The 15844-nt window shown below is 40.7% G+C and overlaps 4 non-coding genes across 4 annotated transcripts; 2 read left to right on the top strand and 2 right to left on the bottom strand.

Moving 5' to 3' along the window:
- Window positions 1-7029: 7029 nt before the first annotated feature.
- Window positions 7030-7102, bottom strand: trnak-uuu (transfer RNA lysine (anticodon UUU)). The gene has a single exon. It is a non-coding gene; the product is annotated as a tRNA-Lys (tRNA).
- A 1558-nt stretch (window positions 7103-8660) lies between these two features.
- Window positions 8661-8732, top strand: trnaa-cgc (transfer RNA alanine (anticodon CGC)). The gene has a single exon. It is a non-coding gene; the product is annotated as a tRNA-Ala (tRNA).
- Window positions 8733-12890: 4158 nt separating this feature from the next.
- On the top strand, window positions 12891-12964 carry trnat-agu (transfer RNA threonine (anticodon AGU)). The gene has a single exon. It is a non-coding gene; the product is annotated as a tRNA-Thr (tRNA).
- Window positions 12965-15327: 2363 nt separating this feature from the next.
- Window positions 15328-15409, bottom strand: trnas-gcu (transfer RNA serine (anticodon GCU)). Its single transcript has one exon. It is a non-coding gene; the product is annotated as a tRNA-Ser (tRNA).
- Between the last annotated feature and the right edge of the window lie 435 nt (window positions 15410-15844).

Genomic DNA, 15844 nt, shown 5'->3' on the forward strand with positions numbered 1-15844 from the left:
TCAGTTAAACATAACGTTGGTAAATCAAAAGTCCCCAGAGACGCATTTCAAATTAATCCGACCTCAACACCGTCTCCCCTAAATGTGATGGGGTTTCTTTGGATGTCCTTAAGCATCCTGATAGTTGCAGAGATTTCAAACTTGTGGCACAAGTCAAACTACAAGAAGTGAATAGTTGAGCGCCTAAGTCAATATCACGGGAATGTGACTATGTAAACTTAAATAGTATTCAAAATATTGCAATTTTGTTGTAGTTTAAAAAGATATTTTAGCTAGGGATCCTCAAATGATGAGGGTAGAAAAGAGAACTATTCGACACCATCAGGAGTGCTTAACATGTGATAAAAGTGTTTTTTAATCACAAAGTGAAAATAGTGAATTTGTCTTTCACTTAGGCGTTCATTAAGAGCTCATTAAACAATGAAGGAGAGGCTCATGTTCCGAATTCTCTTCGTGTCTCATTGTCTTGCTTTGATTTTTAAAATGTACACTGTTGGCTATTCACTCTTCCTAACACAATTAAAGAGCCGAGTTTAGTTCAGAGGTAAAGCATCTCATGCATCGTTTTCTATCACCAGCATCTCCACTCTGGATTTCTTTTTAAGCGCGATATCTTTTCTGTGATTTCTTTCGTTTGAATTCCCTCATGTGTGAATTTCAGCGCGACACATAAACTCGTTTGTCTGTTTTAAAGAGATGCAATTTTTAAAACAGACAAAATGAAAGACTGTTTAACTAAATACACATAGAAAACATGCACCTAATTGAGAAAATTTGGACTGGGGCGATGTATTATTGTAGCGGCGCAAGCTCACAGTGGTGCACTTGAGGAATGCGGTACAAGGGCCAGTGGTGCATTGGATAACGCATCTGATTACGGATCAGGAGACTGTAGGATCGTAATGCTCTTAAACCCAGTACCATAACCGTAGTGTGTTCAGTCCTACACAATCTTTCTATCGACTGAATAAGCCTCCTGTTCCATCTCCATCTTCTTCCCACACATTCCGGCTATTTCAGCACCGTTATTGTTGGACCACAGTCACAGATACGTAAGGGACACTATTCTGAAGAACCGTCTTAAATAAATAACGTTGCAAAAGGTAACAATAAGGGTTTCTTAATGTAACCTTACATTTGGCCGTACAATACAATTTTTCTGTACCCTCAAAAAACTAAAAAAAATATATTACTGCTTTCTCCTGAGAAACACAAGTGTAGTGTCAAATCACAATAAATAATACAACAAATATACTAAATTAACACCCAGATATGACAACACACAGCTATGACAGAACACACTGAAGACTTAAAAGCCCTTTAAATTTTTATTTCCTTAATTTCCATTCTCTTCCCTCCCCAGGATAACTGAAAACTAACTATAATAAAGACTGTATATGCATTACTTGTAATACAGCTACTAATAAAGATATACATGGAACTTAATTATTAATAAATAACACTTTAATTAATAAATACGTGTAATGATAACATTCATTGTGAATATTTGTGGTGTCTGGAAAGCAATTTTAGTTAAATATAATAATAATTTTCAAGCAAGTGGTGCATAACCTTGTTACTTAATGAGTACATTATTTCCATTACATTCAAGACAGTTCTAATGTGATCAATTGTTCTGCTTAGTCCGCTACTGAGTTGCTTAAAACCTATGAAGAGGTGGTTTAAGCTAGACTCCTAATGCAGTAACATCTAACGGGCAGCAGCTGTTATTTTAGGTTTGTTGCAATTGAGAACAGGTTTAGTACAGAGTTGCTGACAAATTTCAGCGAAGTTTAATGAATATAAGTTTATTGCAATTGACCCATTGTAGCTACCAATCAGCAGCAAGGAAAAACAAACTTCACTTGTGCCTGTCAAAAAAAAGGAAACAGAGTAGTAGTTTATGTGGTAATTTCAGGTACTGTACAATGTAAGAACTAATGTTAACTACTCCCATAGTAATGCGTGGGGTCCTATCAATAGAAAAAAACAATTGTTGTAACCCGAAAATACAACAAACACAAAACAAGAAGTCTTCCAGGAACCTAGGTAAATCCCGGTAGTTGTCTAACAACTACGAAAAAAAAAACAAACGCAACAATTTCAAAAGAAAAAGAACATTAAAAACAAATCTGGGGAACAACAAAAACACAGAGTCTAATGCGAGAGCTTTTTCAAGTCTTCAGTGCTCCTCTCGTCTCAGTAGACCTCTCTCATATATTTGTGTACAGGTCAGCTGGAGATACACAGCTGATGGTAATTTAAGTAGGGAGCTGCGTCAGCATGCATGGGCTTCAAAGGAAAAAGTCAAGGTTTATTCCATGCTGAAAAGAGAAGGAAACACAATGTTTCAGCTGCGGAGCCTTATTTGATTGTGACTCGAAGTAAACCTTTACTTCTTCGTTTGATGTTAATTTATCTTCATCAGATACCTGATAGTATCTAAACTTAACAGTTGCTTTCAGTAGCTAAAGACACTAGGTGAGGCTTGAACTCACAACCTCGGCATGACTCCGCTGTGCACTACTGTATAAGTACCGCACGCTGACCGATTGCGCCACTGGAACTGTGCAAGGTGTGCAGAAACACAGGGTGAAAACGGTTTCGGTTGTGGATCCATCTATACATGGGGAACACTAAAATAGCAAGGAAAATACAAGAAAAGAAACTGAAAGAATTGTGCTAACAGCAAAGGGGGACGGAGGGAGGTGGTCGGACAAGTAAATCAGCCTGGCAGATTATTTGTATCGACATTTTTTGAGTCAATCAGCAAACAGATTTCTCTTCATGTGCCTTAAACTGTGCAGTTTGTATCTTCGTTGTAGATAGGTTTCTTCAGAAGTCCAGTAAACTGACAATAATGGAGAACTAGCTGACGCACCCCGTCGTGAAGACCCTCTGTAAGGTGATTACACGTTTCATTTTCAAGTCGCCTCCTTTACACGCAATTGCAGCCCGGACACTGAGAGAAAGCAGGAGAAATGGCTTCAATTTCAATGTGAAAGCGCAGTACAGGCTCGATGGCTTCACATCTCCCATCAATCAAATAAAATTGCAGTAAAGCGTTCTAAATATGACTCTGAAGTACTGGGAAAGATGATTATTTTGAGCGTGCCTCCCAGGGTCTGCTACGAGGCTGAAGTTACCGTAGCTTCTTATTCACCAGCTTCTTATGCGTGTTTTTCGTTCCACCTTAAATGGTGCTGCTGTGATGTTATGTCACCTTTTGCCTGTAGATGGCTCTCTTCAATCAGTACTAATCCGGCTGGAATACTGTAAAGCTTAAAACTACAGTAGCAGGAGTAATAATAATGGCAACAACATGTTTGGAGTTCGGCTTTTCATTTATTCTGCGGAAACATCGTATCGGAATGAACTGCCCGAGATAAAAGAGTAATTGCGGCTTCAGATCGTTTTTACAGAGCATTGCGTTGTTCTGTTCATGCTGACTACACGCTTTAAATTTGTCGTTTACTGAAAGCGTTGCTTTTCCAGGTTTTTCTGAAATTCCTTGCATTTGAGCCAGCACTAAAATATTTCATTCCCGTCGCTGAATACATCGTGGAAACGGTATTTGCAACGGAATGCTGTCACTCATGAAACCTCTTTGTTATTCGGTTCTGAAGTTTGAAAATGAAAATAAAACGGGGGTCACCTCATATGCTTGAAAGAAGTCCAAGCAGCATAAAACCCCGCGCATTCTCACAAAGGCTGCACCTTTCTTCTGCTGCTTTTATAAATCAGCCTTAAACATTTGAATGCATACCTTACTGCTGCTAATCACATTCACATGTTTACGAAGCTTTTTTTTGTCCGTTCTGTTTTTGCTAAGCAGTTTCTCCGTTTTCCTCGTACTGTGATTGTCAGCGAGCACAACAAGACTGAAACAGTGTAAAGGCAGGTAAAAAAGACAGGGTAAAACGCCTGACTGTCGGGAGTGGGATTTGAACCCATGCCTCTATTCGGAGAGCGAAACACAAAGCTTATAAGAAATTGTGAATTTGCTGTTTTAAACTGCTCGACTATCCTGAAAAAATGGATGCTGATTGCACCAGTCGCATGCGATTTTCCGTAACTTTAGGGCGATAGATACGACTGGACGAACACAATTTGTGGCGTTTAGCATGACATGGAAAACGGTACCGGAGCATTCGGGTCCGGATTACCAGACTCGAAAATAATTTTACCCCCGCACTATCAAACTATTAAACTCCCAGCCTCTCTCACTCTCTCCTCACCTCTCACCTATGATCTGAACCTCACAGTGCCTTCTTTCTTACCAAAAACCCAAACACACATTGAAAATCTATCTCTACCATACATGTCAAAAGCTCACTCCCCATCATTTCTATCCCTTTATTTCATTCTTTTGATGCATGTTTTTGCACATAACCTGTTACCTTTTTGTTGTTTTGCACACTGCCTGTTGTTGTTTTTTGCACATCGGCTGTTGTCTCTGTCTTTCTTTTGTTATAAAATTGTATTGTTGTTGTGTTTTTTTCTTTGTCCGAGAGCTAGCTAAATAGCATTTCGTTATATCATATACCTGTGTATGAGTATAATGACAATAAACTTGAACTTGAACTTGACATAGTCTTGCAGGCAGTATATTATTTTATCGTTTACTCGTATAAAAAAGCATGGTCTTCTCGTTCCTAAGTCAGATTTTTAGTGCTTTCGAACGTTACTTCCAACCTGGACTGACAGCTCACCCGATCTGTTTGTGATCAGACCATGGAGTCGGGGGCTGTACCAAGCGCACGTTCCTTCCCAATGCTAAGGCGATCATTCGGAAGATGGGTGTTTAGAGAGATAAGCTTTGTCGACTAAAAAACAAGGCAGGATATGCAAGAATACTAATCACTGGCGACAGTTATGTTTTCTTACTATTGAGATCCCTACATTGCGAGTTTTTTTAAGACTTTGAAACTGAAGGAAAGCGGTGACAAATGAAACAGGCACGGGTGGGGCTTGAACCCACGTTCTTCGGTTTACGAGACCGACGCCTTACCACTTGGCCAAATGTAAACTGGAGGCAGCAACAACAATAAAAGGGATACTTGTCCTTAAACTCGGACGTGATGTTCTGCAGACATGTGCACAATGTCCTGTTTTCTTGCAGTGTAGACATTTTCCTGTTCACGCTCCGCATTCATCTGCTTTGTGCGTTGTTAGTCCGCACCTGTAACATGTAATGTCAGCAGTCCCCTGTTTTTCTATTTCTCTAGCATGACTGCGTCCTACTGCTCGGCTTTTTTTTTTTTGCTCGGCTCAGAAAAGCATCAACAGATTCGTCCTGAGACTAAGTTCTCTGCCTAAATTTATGCCGTTCCAAAACCACATTTCTCCGCGGTGTAAAGGAAGCGTTTAAGGCAGCTACAGTCTTTTTCTCCAGGGAGGTTGGCGAAAATCCGCTGCACGGAAGCCCCGATACAGTGCAGTAATGTAGCCCGTCTCACGGCATCCTGAGCTTCTGTATATCCACTGGCTATTTAATAAAATCTGTACGACTCCATCCATATCTTGTATTCCGTATACAAATCCGGAGCTCCGAGGTTCAGAAGAAGCGGTGGAAAAAGCTGGGCATAAGCAAAGCTTCTCGGCGCGGCTGCCATATCTTCCATGGCGCAAGCAAAACGAAAAGTCCTAAAATTCAGAAGTTCGTTTCTACCAGCAAGAGAACTAAAATCTGCAGTGTTCTGCTCGCTTTGAGTCCGTCAACCACTCATCTCTCGTCGCTATAAATGTTGTGTATTTTTTAAGTGAAGTCAGGTTGTTAAAAAATTAAACCAGCGCCCTGTCACAGAAACAAACCCCGGTCTCCCGCGCAACAAGCGGGGGTACTCAGCACTATACTAACGAGGAGCGCTTGTCTGCAGCTGAGCGTCAGCTCTGTTTACTGTCAGCAGTCATTTCCTCATTTCCAAAGACTTTTTCACCTGCTCTCAGCTTTTAAAGACGGTCATAAACGCTCAAGAAGTAATTCATGTCAGTTTGAAGTCTGTTTCTGTTGTCTCAGCTCTTGATAAAGAAAAGCCGTGCGTAGGGGACTCCCTCTCTGAAGAAGTTTGCCGTCACCCTGCGAGGGAGAAGAGCCATCAATCACCGAGGCAACCACTGAGACGGTTAACATTAAACACGTGAAATGCGAGATGTTGTGATTTTTTTCCCGCTTAAGGCTTCTATCGTTTCTACTCTAACGAGAAAGACCTCTTTAATAGAAGTGAGATTTTAACAAACGTCTCCAGGGTTAACTGCGACCTGAACGCAACGCCTTAGAGCACCAGCCATCTTGCCTGTGGTACTTATAGTGAAGTATATATTTTATTTCTTTCGACTCGTTGATAAGAAAAAAAGTGAAATCATGTAATTAAGGATATGTCTTTTTTTCCATGGGGAAAACTAGCCCGAGCAAATGTAAAGTTTAGAGCAGCGCTCAATAAAAATGATCAGAACCCGAAAGCGCTTCTTATGCGGATCATATTCCGATACCACTAGTTCTGCAGAAGAAATAAGAAAAGCGAACTCAAAGCAGACATGTGTTGCCATTACGGGTACTCTGTCTGCAGCTGCTTTAAGATCTACTCACACCGTGTTGCCATTAAGGCTACCTAGTTAAAAAAAAACTTATCGTCACCTTTTTGAACGTGATTATTAGACACCCATTAAATCTCAACCGAGGTTTCTTGAGAGATCGTTCAGCGAGCGAGTAATAAAAAAACTACTTCGCTTCAAACCTCTAATGTCACTTTAAACTTGGACGTGATGATGTGCAGTGTGCCCTTCCTCTTGTTGTATTCAAGAGTACTCACTGTGTGAGCTGTACTCTACTGTGATTTAATTTAGATGATTACGTGGAGTAGAGTGACAAGATCTACTTGAACATTTTCGGTTTGTGAAATGAAACACTAAATACACTACTGTAAATACAAGTAATGGACATTTAAAATAACCACAGTAAAGCTAGAAGAGTGAAAGATAAAAGACTATTTAGAATGACATTCACAATAGAATTAAAAACGGCACAGCCGCCCGAACAGGGACTTGAACCCTGGGCCCTCAGATTAAAAGTCTGATGCTCTACCGACTGAGCTATCCGGGCTCTGAAAGGACACCGACACTGTCGGGATCCTCGCAAGTCACGTGTCTCTTGTGCCGAAGAGCAGTCATACCTGACCCGTCTGGAATGACCACTGACAGACTTTATCCAGAAGTGACGGCACCACTCCCAGTAGAATGAGTGAGAAATACAGCATGACATGGGTAGTTAAGGGGCTCCCACAATCCATCTTTCCTCACATTACTGATTTTTCTTCAATAGCATTTTGACCTTTTTTTTAAATTAAGATTTTTTTCACATTTCATAAAATCTTTTAATCAACAACATTAAAAAAAACAAATGGAACATTTTTTGGAACAATAATTAAAACAAAAACTTTCAATGCCTTGGTTGTATACGTGTGCACACCCTTTATAAAGGGAGTTGCAACAGTGCTGAAATGTAAAGAGCATTTCTGTAGAGAAAACAGCATTTTTTCTGCCTTGATGTTAACCTTAGGGAACCTGTCTTTTAGAAATTCTATTTCTTAACACCTTGCACAGCCTCCCGACAGACTAACAAATATTTTTTTTGGAGAAATTGGCTCACACACCGGAAGACACTAAAATAACGTTTATTTACGTTAGAGTATGTAAAACTCAGGCTTTAACAGATGTTCATGATGTTTCACACGGGGTGTTACCTGTTGTAGTTTTTCAAAAGATGTGTTAGCGGACCACAAATTATCTTGAAAAGATTTGGGTTTGTACTGGCTGGGATTCAAACCCGACTCAATTATTTGGAAGGCGCCTGTACCACCAACGCACTTCCGAGAAGCACCTGCAAATTATCACAATCCTCTCTCTCACCTACAAAGTTATGGAGACACAGACGTCCAATGAAAACTAATTTTATTCACTCAAGGCTCCACTCTTTTGTTGTGATGTCATTTTAATAAATATTAGCTTTGATAAGGTGTCGTTTTTGCCTCTTAAAGTTAAAGTCTGCTCCTTTCTTCCTGGTATAGAAATAACATGTTCCATCTTTGTTTAAAAACACCACTAAAAGTAAATTATTCAGCTCTAACGCCTGTGTGCATTGACAAGACATCTCAAAAGGACTTATCAAATAAGAACACGATCCTTCCTGTTACCATTCCTGTGGTTGGGGCGTTGTTTCACCCTTTTATTTTCTTCTACAATATTTGCAGACAGGGCTTTATCACTCAAGTTTACAGAACAAGTGTGCATCGGTCCATGAAAATAATCAGTAGTGCTGTTTTTCTATGCATAGTTTAATCAAGAGCACTTAAAAGATGCAAAAAGCTTTCAAATAAAACAGAATTGAAAGACAGTCGAGTAAGGAAGTAGAAAAAAAGCACTCCCCCGTCTGGGAATTAACCACCGTCGCACGTATGACTGGATACAAAAATAATAGATTAATTTGTGCCCAGTCTCTTGAAGCTTCAATGCGATTATTTTTCCTTCCTTATTTCTTCATTCGCATGCATTTACTCTGTAGTAGAGGAAACGCGAAAGTGGGAAACTGCAGGCATTCTTCGTGAGTGGTGGATTGTGATCAGTGAGCATCTGGACGAGTCTGTTCCATTACCTTCGCCATCGGGGATGTAGCTCAGTGGTAGAGCGCGTGCTTCGCATGTATGAGGTCCCTGGTTCGATCCCTGGCATCTCCAGGTGCTTTATATTACAGTACTCACATCGCAATCTTCTGTTGAGTGAGAACTCTGCTTGTGTTCAGAGAGAGCCAGGTTTACACAACTAAATGCAGGCACACTCGACGTGCTGCAGAGTTGCGCTGCTGTTTTAAATGTACCTCATTTAGTTCTGTTAAATCCTAAATTATTTGAACTAACCCTAACCCTAACCCTAATAATTTAGTTCAAATTCAGGAAATCCAGAGATTGCTTCACACTTGCCGTGGCTGTTGCAGAAAACACCTCTTGAATCTCACCCGGGATTTCTTGAGAGATCATTCAGCGAGCGAATCCTCCTTCTGAACTCCGCACTAAACTGAAAGCTTCACGAACTCCTCACTGCGTGTCTGTACTGTTACAAGTGCTCTCGTGTAGATGTGAAGCACAGCCATAAACACACTTTTAACTTTTTCCGTAAAATATGGAGATCATCTCCAGCTTTGAGCTGAACTGCAACAAGAAGTCATGCTAAATGTAGTATAGTGAGGAGACATCGCGAGACAACAGAACGAGAGAGTAGAAAGCAGGAATATATGGTGTAAGGGCGTGATCTGTGTAGTTAATAAAATAGTTAAAATCATATAAAAACGTCTCTTTATTAAGATACACAACATTTATGGCGACGAGAGATGAGTGCTTGACGGACTCAAAGCGAGCAGAACACTGCAGATTTTAGTTCTCTTGCTGGTAGAAACGAACTTCTGAATTTTAGGACTTTTCGTTTTGCCTGCGCCATGGAAGATATGGCAGCCGCGCCGAGAAGCTTTGCTTATGCCCAGCATTTTCCACCGCTTCCACTGAACCTCGGAGCTCCGGATTTGTATACGGAATACAAGATATGGATGGAGTCGTACAGATTTTTTTTAAATAGCCAGTGGATCTACAGAAGCTCAAGATGCCGTGAGACGGGCTACACTCCTGCACTGTATCGGGGCTCCCGTGCAGCGGATTTTCGCCAACCTCCCTGGAGAAAAAGGTACATATGAACAGACTGTAGCTGCCTTAGACGCTTACTTTACACCGCGGAGAAAAGTGGTTTTGGAACGGCATAAATTTAGGCAGAGAACTCAGTCTCAGGACGAATCTGTTGTTGCTTTTGTGACTGCACTAAGAGAACTGGCTAAATCTTGTGACTTTGGAGTATTGGAAACTGACATGTTAAGATATCAACTTGTGGAAAAATGTGCACATAAGAGACTATAAATTGCTGCAGGAGGAAGGGCTGACTTTAGAAAGAGCTCTTACAGTCGCTAGAATTCATGAAGCAGCTCAAGCAGAATCAAGAATGCTTTCTGACCACAGTGACAAAGTGACACTGAACGGGGCGCTCGCTCAAACTTTACAAACAAAAGCCGAGCAGCCGGACGCAGTCATGCTAGAGATATAGAAGAACAGGGGACGGCTGACATTACATGTTACAGGTGCGGACTAACAATGCACAAAGCAGATGAATGCGGAGCGTGAACAGCAAAATGTCTACACTGTAAGAAAACAGGACATTATGCACACGTCTGCAGAACATCACGTCCGAGTTTAAGGACAGCAACATCAGAGATTGGAAGTTAGGGAGTTTCAGGTCTGTTTTTTTATTATAGGTTCAAGAAAGTCTGAATACCTTTGCAAGAAGTATTTCAGAATCCCACTCAAATCCAGTACGAATGCCGCATAAATCTGCATTGTACAATTTGTATACTGTTTGTCCGTTGAATCAAACACGCCTTATGAAGCATTTCTAAAACAGGAAAGATCGTTAGGGAATGCGTCTTCCTGTAAAAATAAAATGACTTCAAGGGCACTAAAAGCAGAGGTGTGAAAGCCTGCTCTACAGAAGAACTATAGCCAGAGATGCCAAAGAGGTCGAGATTTCACCACGTGAGAGAAAGCATCTCAGAAAACGAAGCTGCGGTCAATTCCACGCGTTATAAAAACACTAGGTCAAACAACAAGAGCTGAAGAGCCGCTGTTGAGAGTAACGTGGCCAAGTGCTCTAAGGAGCTGGCTTAAACCTCCAGCCTCTTCAGGAGCATCTGTTGGAGTCGCACTGCTACAGCGTATCTCCTTGTTAAGTATCCCTTTTATTGTTGTTGCTGCCTCCAGGCGATGTAAACCAGATTCAGAAAAAAATAATTTGGACAACATTATTCCCGTGTTTCCTCGAAGGTGCGGTGGCCAAGTGGTAAGGCGTCGGTTTTGTAAACCGAAGATCGTGGGTTCACCCCACCCGTGCCTGTTTCATTTGTCTCCACTTTCCTTTAGTTTCAAAGTCTTCAAAAAAACTCGCAATGTAAGAGTCTCAATAGTAAGAGAGCATAACTGTCGCCAGTGATTAGTATTCTTGCATATCCTGCCTTGTTTTTTAGTCGACAAAGCTTGTCTCTCTTCACAACCATCTTCTGAATGATCGCCTCAGCATTGGGAAGGAACGTGCGCTTGGTACAGCCCCCCCACTCCATGGTCTGATCACAAACAGATCGGGTGAGCTGTCAGTCCAGGTTGAAAGCACTAAAAATCTGACTTAGGAACAAGAAGACCATGTTTTTTTAAACGAGTAAACGATAAAATAATATACTGCCTGCAAGACTATGTCAAGTTCAAGTTCAAGTCCAAGTTTATTGTCATTATACTCATACACAGGTATATGGTATAACGAAATGCTATTTTTACCAGCTCTCGGACATAAGTAGTACAAGAAAAAAACACAACAATACAATTATATAACAAAAGGAAGATAGAGATAACAGCCGATGTGCAAAAAACAACAACAGGCAGTGTGCAAAACAACAAAAAGGTAACAGGTTATGTGCAAAAACATGCATCAAAAGAATGAAATAAAGAGATAGAAATTATGGGGAGTGAGCTTTTGACATGTATGGGAGAGGTAGATTTTCAATGTGTGTTTGGGTTTTTGGTAAGAAAGAAGGCACTGTGAGGTTCAGATCACAGGTGAGAGGTGAGGAGAGAGTGAGAGAGGCTGGGAGTTTAATAGTTTGATAGTGCGGGGGTAAAAACTGTTTCTGAGTCTTGTAGTCCGGAACCGAACGCTCCGGTACCGTTTTCCATGTCATGCTAAACGCCACAAATTGTTCGTCCAGTTGTATCAATCGTCCTAAATGTACGGAAAATCGGATGTGACTGATACAATCCGCCCCCATTTCTTCAGGATAGTCGAGCGGTTTAAAACAGCAAATTTACAGATTCGTGTCTTTTAAGCTTTGTGTTTCGCTCTCCAAATAGAGGCACGGGTTCAAATCCCACTCCCGACAATCAGGCGTTTTACCCTGTCTTTTTTACCTGCCTTTACACTGTTTCAGTCTTGTTGTGTTCGCTGACAATCACAGTACAAGGAAAACTGAGAAACTGCTTAGCAAAAACATAACGGACAGAAAAAAGCTTCGTAAACACGTGAATGTGATTAGCAGCAGTAAGGTATGCATTCAAATGTTTAAGGCTGATTTATAACAGCAGCAGGAGAAAGGTGCAGCACAATGCAATTTGTGAGAATTCACGGGTTTTTATGCTGCTTGGACTTCTTTCAAGCCTATGAAGTGACCCCCGTTTTATTTTCATTTTCAAACTTCAGAACCGAATAACGAAAATGTTTCATGTGACAGCATTCCGTTGCAAATACCGTTTCCACGATGTATTCAGCGACGGGAATGAAATATTTTAGTGCTGGCTCAAATGCGAGGAATTTCAGAAAAACCTGGAAAAGCAACGCTTGCAGTAAATGACATATCTAAAGCGTGTAGTCAGCATGAGCAGAACAACGCAATGCTCTGTAAAAACGATCTGAAGCCGCAATTACTCTTTTATCTCAGGCAGTTGATTCCGATACGATGTTTCCGCAGACTAAATGAAATGCCGAACTCCAAACATGTTGTTGCCATTATTGTACTCCTGCTGAAAGAAGAAAGAAAGAAAGGTGTTGTAAATGAACTTTGTCGCCCGTGGGAGATGTCAAGCGCATTGGACATGAAAAGTGCCGGATAAAACCCATTTCTATACGTTTCTCTTAGTGTCGGGGCTCCTATTGAATGTAAAGGAGGCAACGTGCTCAGCCAGCCGACTCAGCGCTGACTGAACGCAGGTGTCTCAGAGCGGTGTGTCCAAGTCGCAGTAAAAGAGGAGGATTCTGTCGGCGCCGTGGCTTAGTTGGTTAAAGCGTCTGTCTAGTAAACAGGAGGTCCTGGGTTCAAATCCTAGCGGTGCCTTTCTTCCTGTCTTCTCGCACCGTTTATTGTTATAGAGAACATGCTTCTGCATTACCTCAGTCAATATCACCGGGAATGTGAATAGAAATGTAAACATCAATATTTCTGCTGTCTCCTGAGAAACACAAGTATAGAGTCAAAACACAATAAATAATGCTAAAAAAGTATTCAGTTAACACCCAGATGTGACAAAACACATTTAAGACTTACATCCCCTTTAAATATGTATTTCCTTAATATCAGTTCTCTTCCCTCCCCAGGACACCTGCAAATTCACTAGAGCATATTAAAAGCTGTGTGTAAGTCTTACATGTGTTCTGTCACATCTGGGTGTTAAATTAATAGATGTGTTGTGTCATTTAATATGATTTGACTCCACGCTTGTGTTTCCCGGGAAACAGCAGAAATATTGGGGATTTGCGGCTACAGAAAATAATGTGAACTTTACAGGCAAAAGTAAGGTTAAGTTAAAGAAACAAAAACGTATTGTCACCTTTTTCAACGTGATTTTTTAAGACATTTGTTCGGAATAGTATATCTTCTCGTGTCTGTGGCTGTTATCCTACAATAACGGTGGTGAAATAGCAGGAATGTGCGGAAAGAATCGGAGATTGAACAGAAGACTCATCCAGTCGATAGTAAGGTTGTGTAGGACCGCACACCCTACGATGTCAGTGTTGAGTAGTGAGGTTTAAAAGCTTCTTCACGAACCAGGAAGGAGTACAAACCTAAAGTCTTCTGATCCGTAATCAGACACGTTATCCATTGCGCCATTGGCGTTTGTATTGCATTCAGAGCCGCTACTATTCATGTGTCTTGTATGTGTGTCTAGTTACTACGTCTTTCATTATGTCTGGTTTAAAATAATGTATCTTTAAAACAGACAAAGGGTTTATCAGTCTCCCTGAAATTCACACACGAAGAATAAAAAATATCGCGTTTAAAAAGAATACAGAGATGCCGGCGATAGAAAACGGAGCGTCTTAAGTGCGCGCTATCACTGAACTAAACTCCCGATCGATAAGTTTGTCGGCGGCTTTTTAATTGTGTTAGGAAGAGCAAACAGTCCACAGTGTACATTTTAAAGGTCTAAGCAAAACAATCTGACGTGAGGATTAGGATTAGGATCCAGAACAGGAGCCTTTACTTCTTTATATACTGAGCTTTCGGGTGAACGTCAAAGTGAAAGACAAATTCACAATTTTCACTTTTTGATTAAGGAACAAGAAAACACCATCCTTCGAGGTGGATTCAAACCAGGGACATAAGAAATGCCCCCTGTTTTTGTCTATAGTCTTAAGATCCAGCAATTGAGCTATCGAGAGGTCGGAAAGCAAACGCTTTGTCACACGTGTAGCCCAATGTAGTGGTGTTCCTCTATTTAAATCCCAGTTCGACGTCAAAATACTCACTCCCATAGTCTCGTTCAGAAGAAGAAATGGACCAGGCTTCCACTGTATAAACGTCCAGAGTTCTTATAAAACGTTTGAAGGGACATCAGTGCAGGCTGAAATTGACCCTTTTTCTAGTGGGATCAGGATCATATAAAACCTTTCTTTTGGATTGAGAAGAGGATCATGGAGACACTCAAAATATCCCTGTCTTTGCTTCTTTCAAGGATGAATGGAGTATTGATCTGCAAGCATCGGTTTAAATCAAAACTCTCTGCTACTGCAGTTGCTTGTTTGAGAGTTTCTTCAAATCTTTCAACTGAACGTTGATATCAAGAGATATTGACGGTAATATCATAGGGACTTTGGTTTTCTTTTGATCGAAAATTGTATTAAAATACAAGCCTCTTTCACAGTTGTATAATACTTTCCCTTGCATCCTCAGATAAAATTTCTAAATACCACAAAGTTACAACATATGGAATAGCATTTATTTTAAAATGTATTTTAAAATTTGCATTTATTTAGAGCTATATTTAGAGCTTAGTAAAGATAGCATTGCTAATATTGATGGAGTAGAAATGTAAGATGAATTGATAGCTTTTTCTGAACTAAAAAAGTCCTACAACGCCTCCTGTAACAGGTAAGGACTCATAGCAAGACATTGCTATTGCATTGTGCATTTTGCAGATACGACCAGTTTCTGCTTCTGGTGAGTGCATCTTTTCCAAACTGAAATTAACAAGAACATTTTCAAGATGCGCCATGTCCCTAAATCGTTCATCAGGACTACTATTAATATCAGGTGAAAGCAGTACAAAGCATACATTTAATCTAAATATTAAGAGACTATATCTGTCAGCTACTGCTGTAAGCCATGTTCAGCCAACGCTAGAAATATTACTGCTCTACTACAGTAGCTAAAGAAAGCAAGTCCAACTTAGAAACGGATCACAAGTCGAAAACATAAACCGACGAGGATGGGATTCGAACCCACGCGTGCAAAGCACAATGGATTAGCAGTCCATCGCCTTAACCACTCGGCCACCTCGTCACAAGAGCCACCCCCTTGGGCATGATTTTGCTCGGCGACCAGGCTCAGCGCACATCGACCTCAGATGTATCAGAGCGGTGTCCAAGAGGCTGTATAAGAATAGGTAATAGGTTTATTCCATGCTGAAAAAAAGAAGAACGAGAACACAACGTTTCGCCCGTGGAGCCTTCTTCAGGTGTGAGAGAGACAGGGCAGTAGGCAAAGGTAAAATAGCGAGAGAACAAAGGTTTGAGGGTGGGTACCCACCTGTATAAGAATAGTATTCTGCCAGTGCTGTGGTAAAGCTGGTTAAAAGACCTGTTTCATAAAGAGGAAATTTTGGATCCGAATTCCAGCGGTACCTTTTTTTCCTGTCTTGTTTTACAGAACATGTAATTTGGGACACTCAAAGAGGTCTTGATTTGGTTTAATGCGTTTATTCATTTCCTTTGCAGA

The sequence above is a fragment of the Lepisosteus platostomus genome, chromosome 5, assembly GCF_059453375.1.
Source record: "Lepisosteus platostomus isolate fLepPlt1 chromosome 5, fLepPlt1.hap1, whole genome shotgun sequence".
In the NCBI taxonomy this organism is placed as follows: Eukaryota; Metazoa; Chordata; class Actinopteri; order Semionotiformes; family Lepisosteidae; genus Lepisosteus; species Lepisosteus platostomus.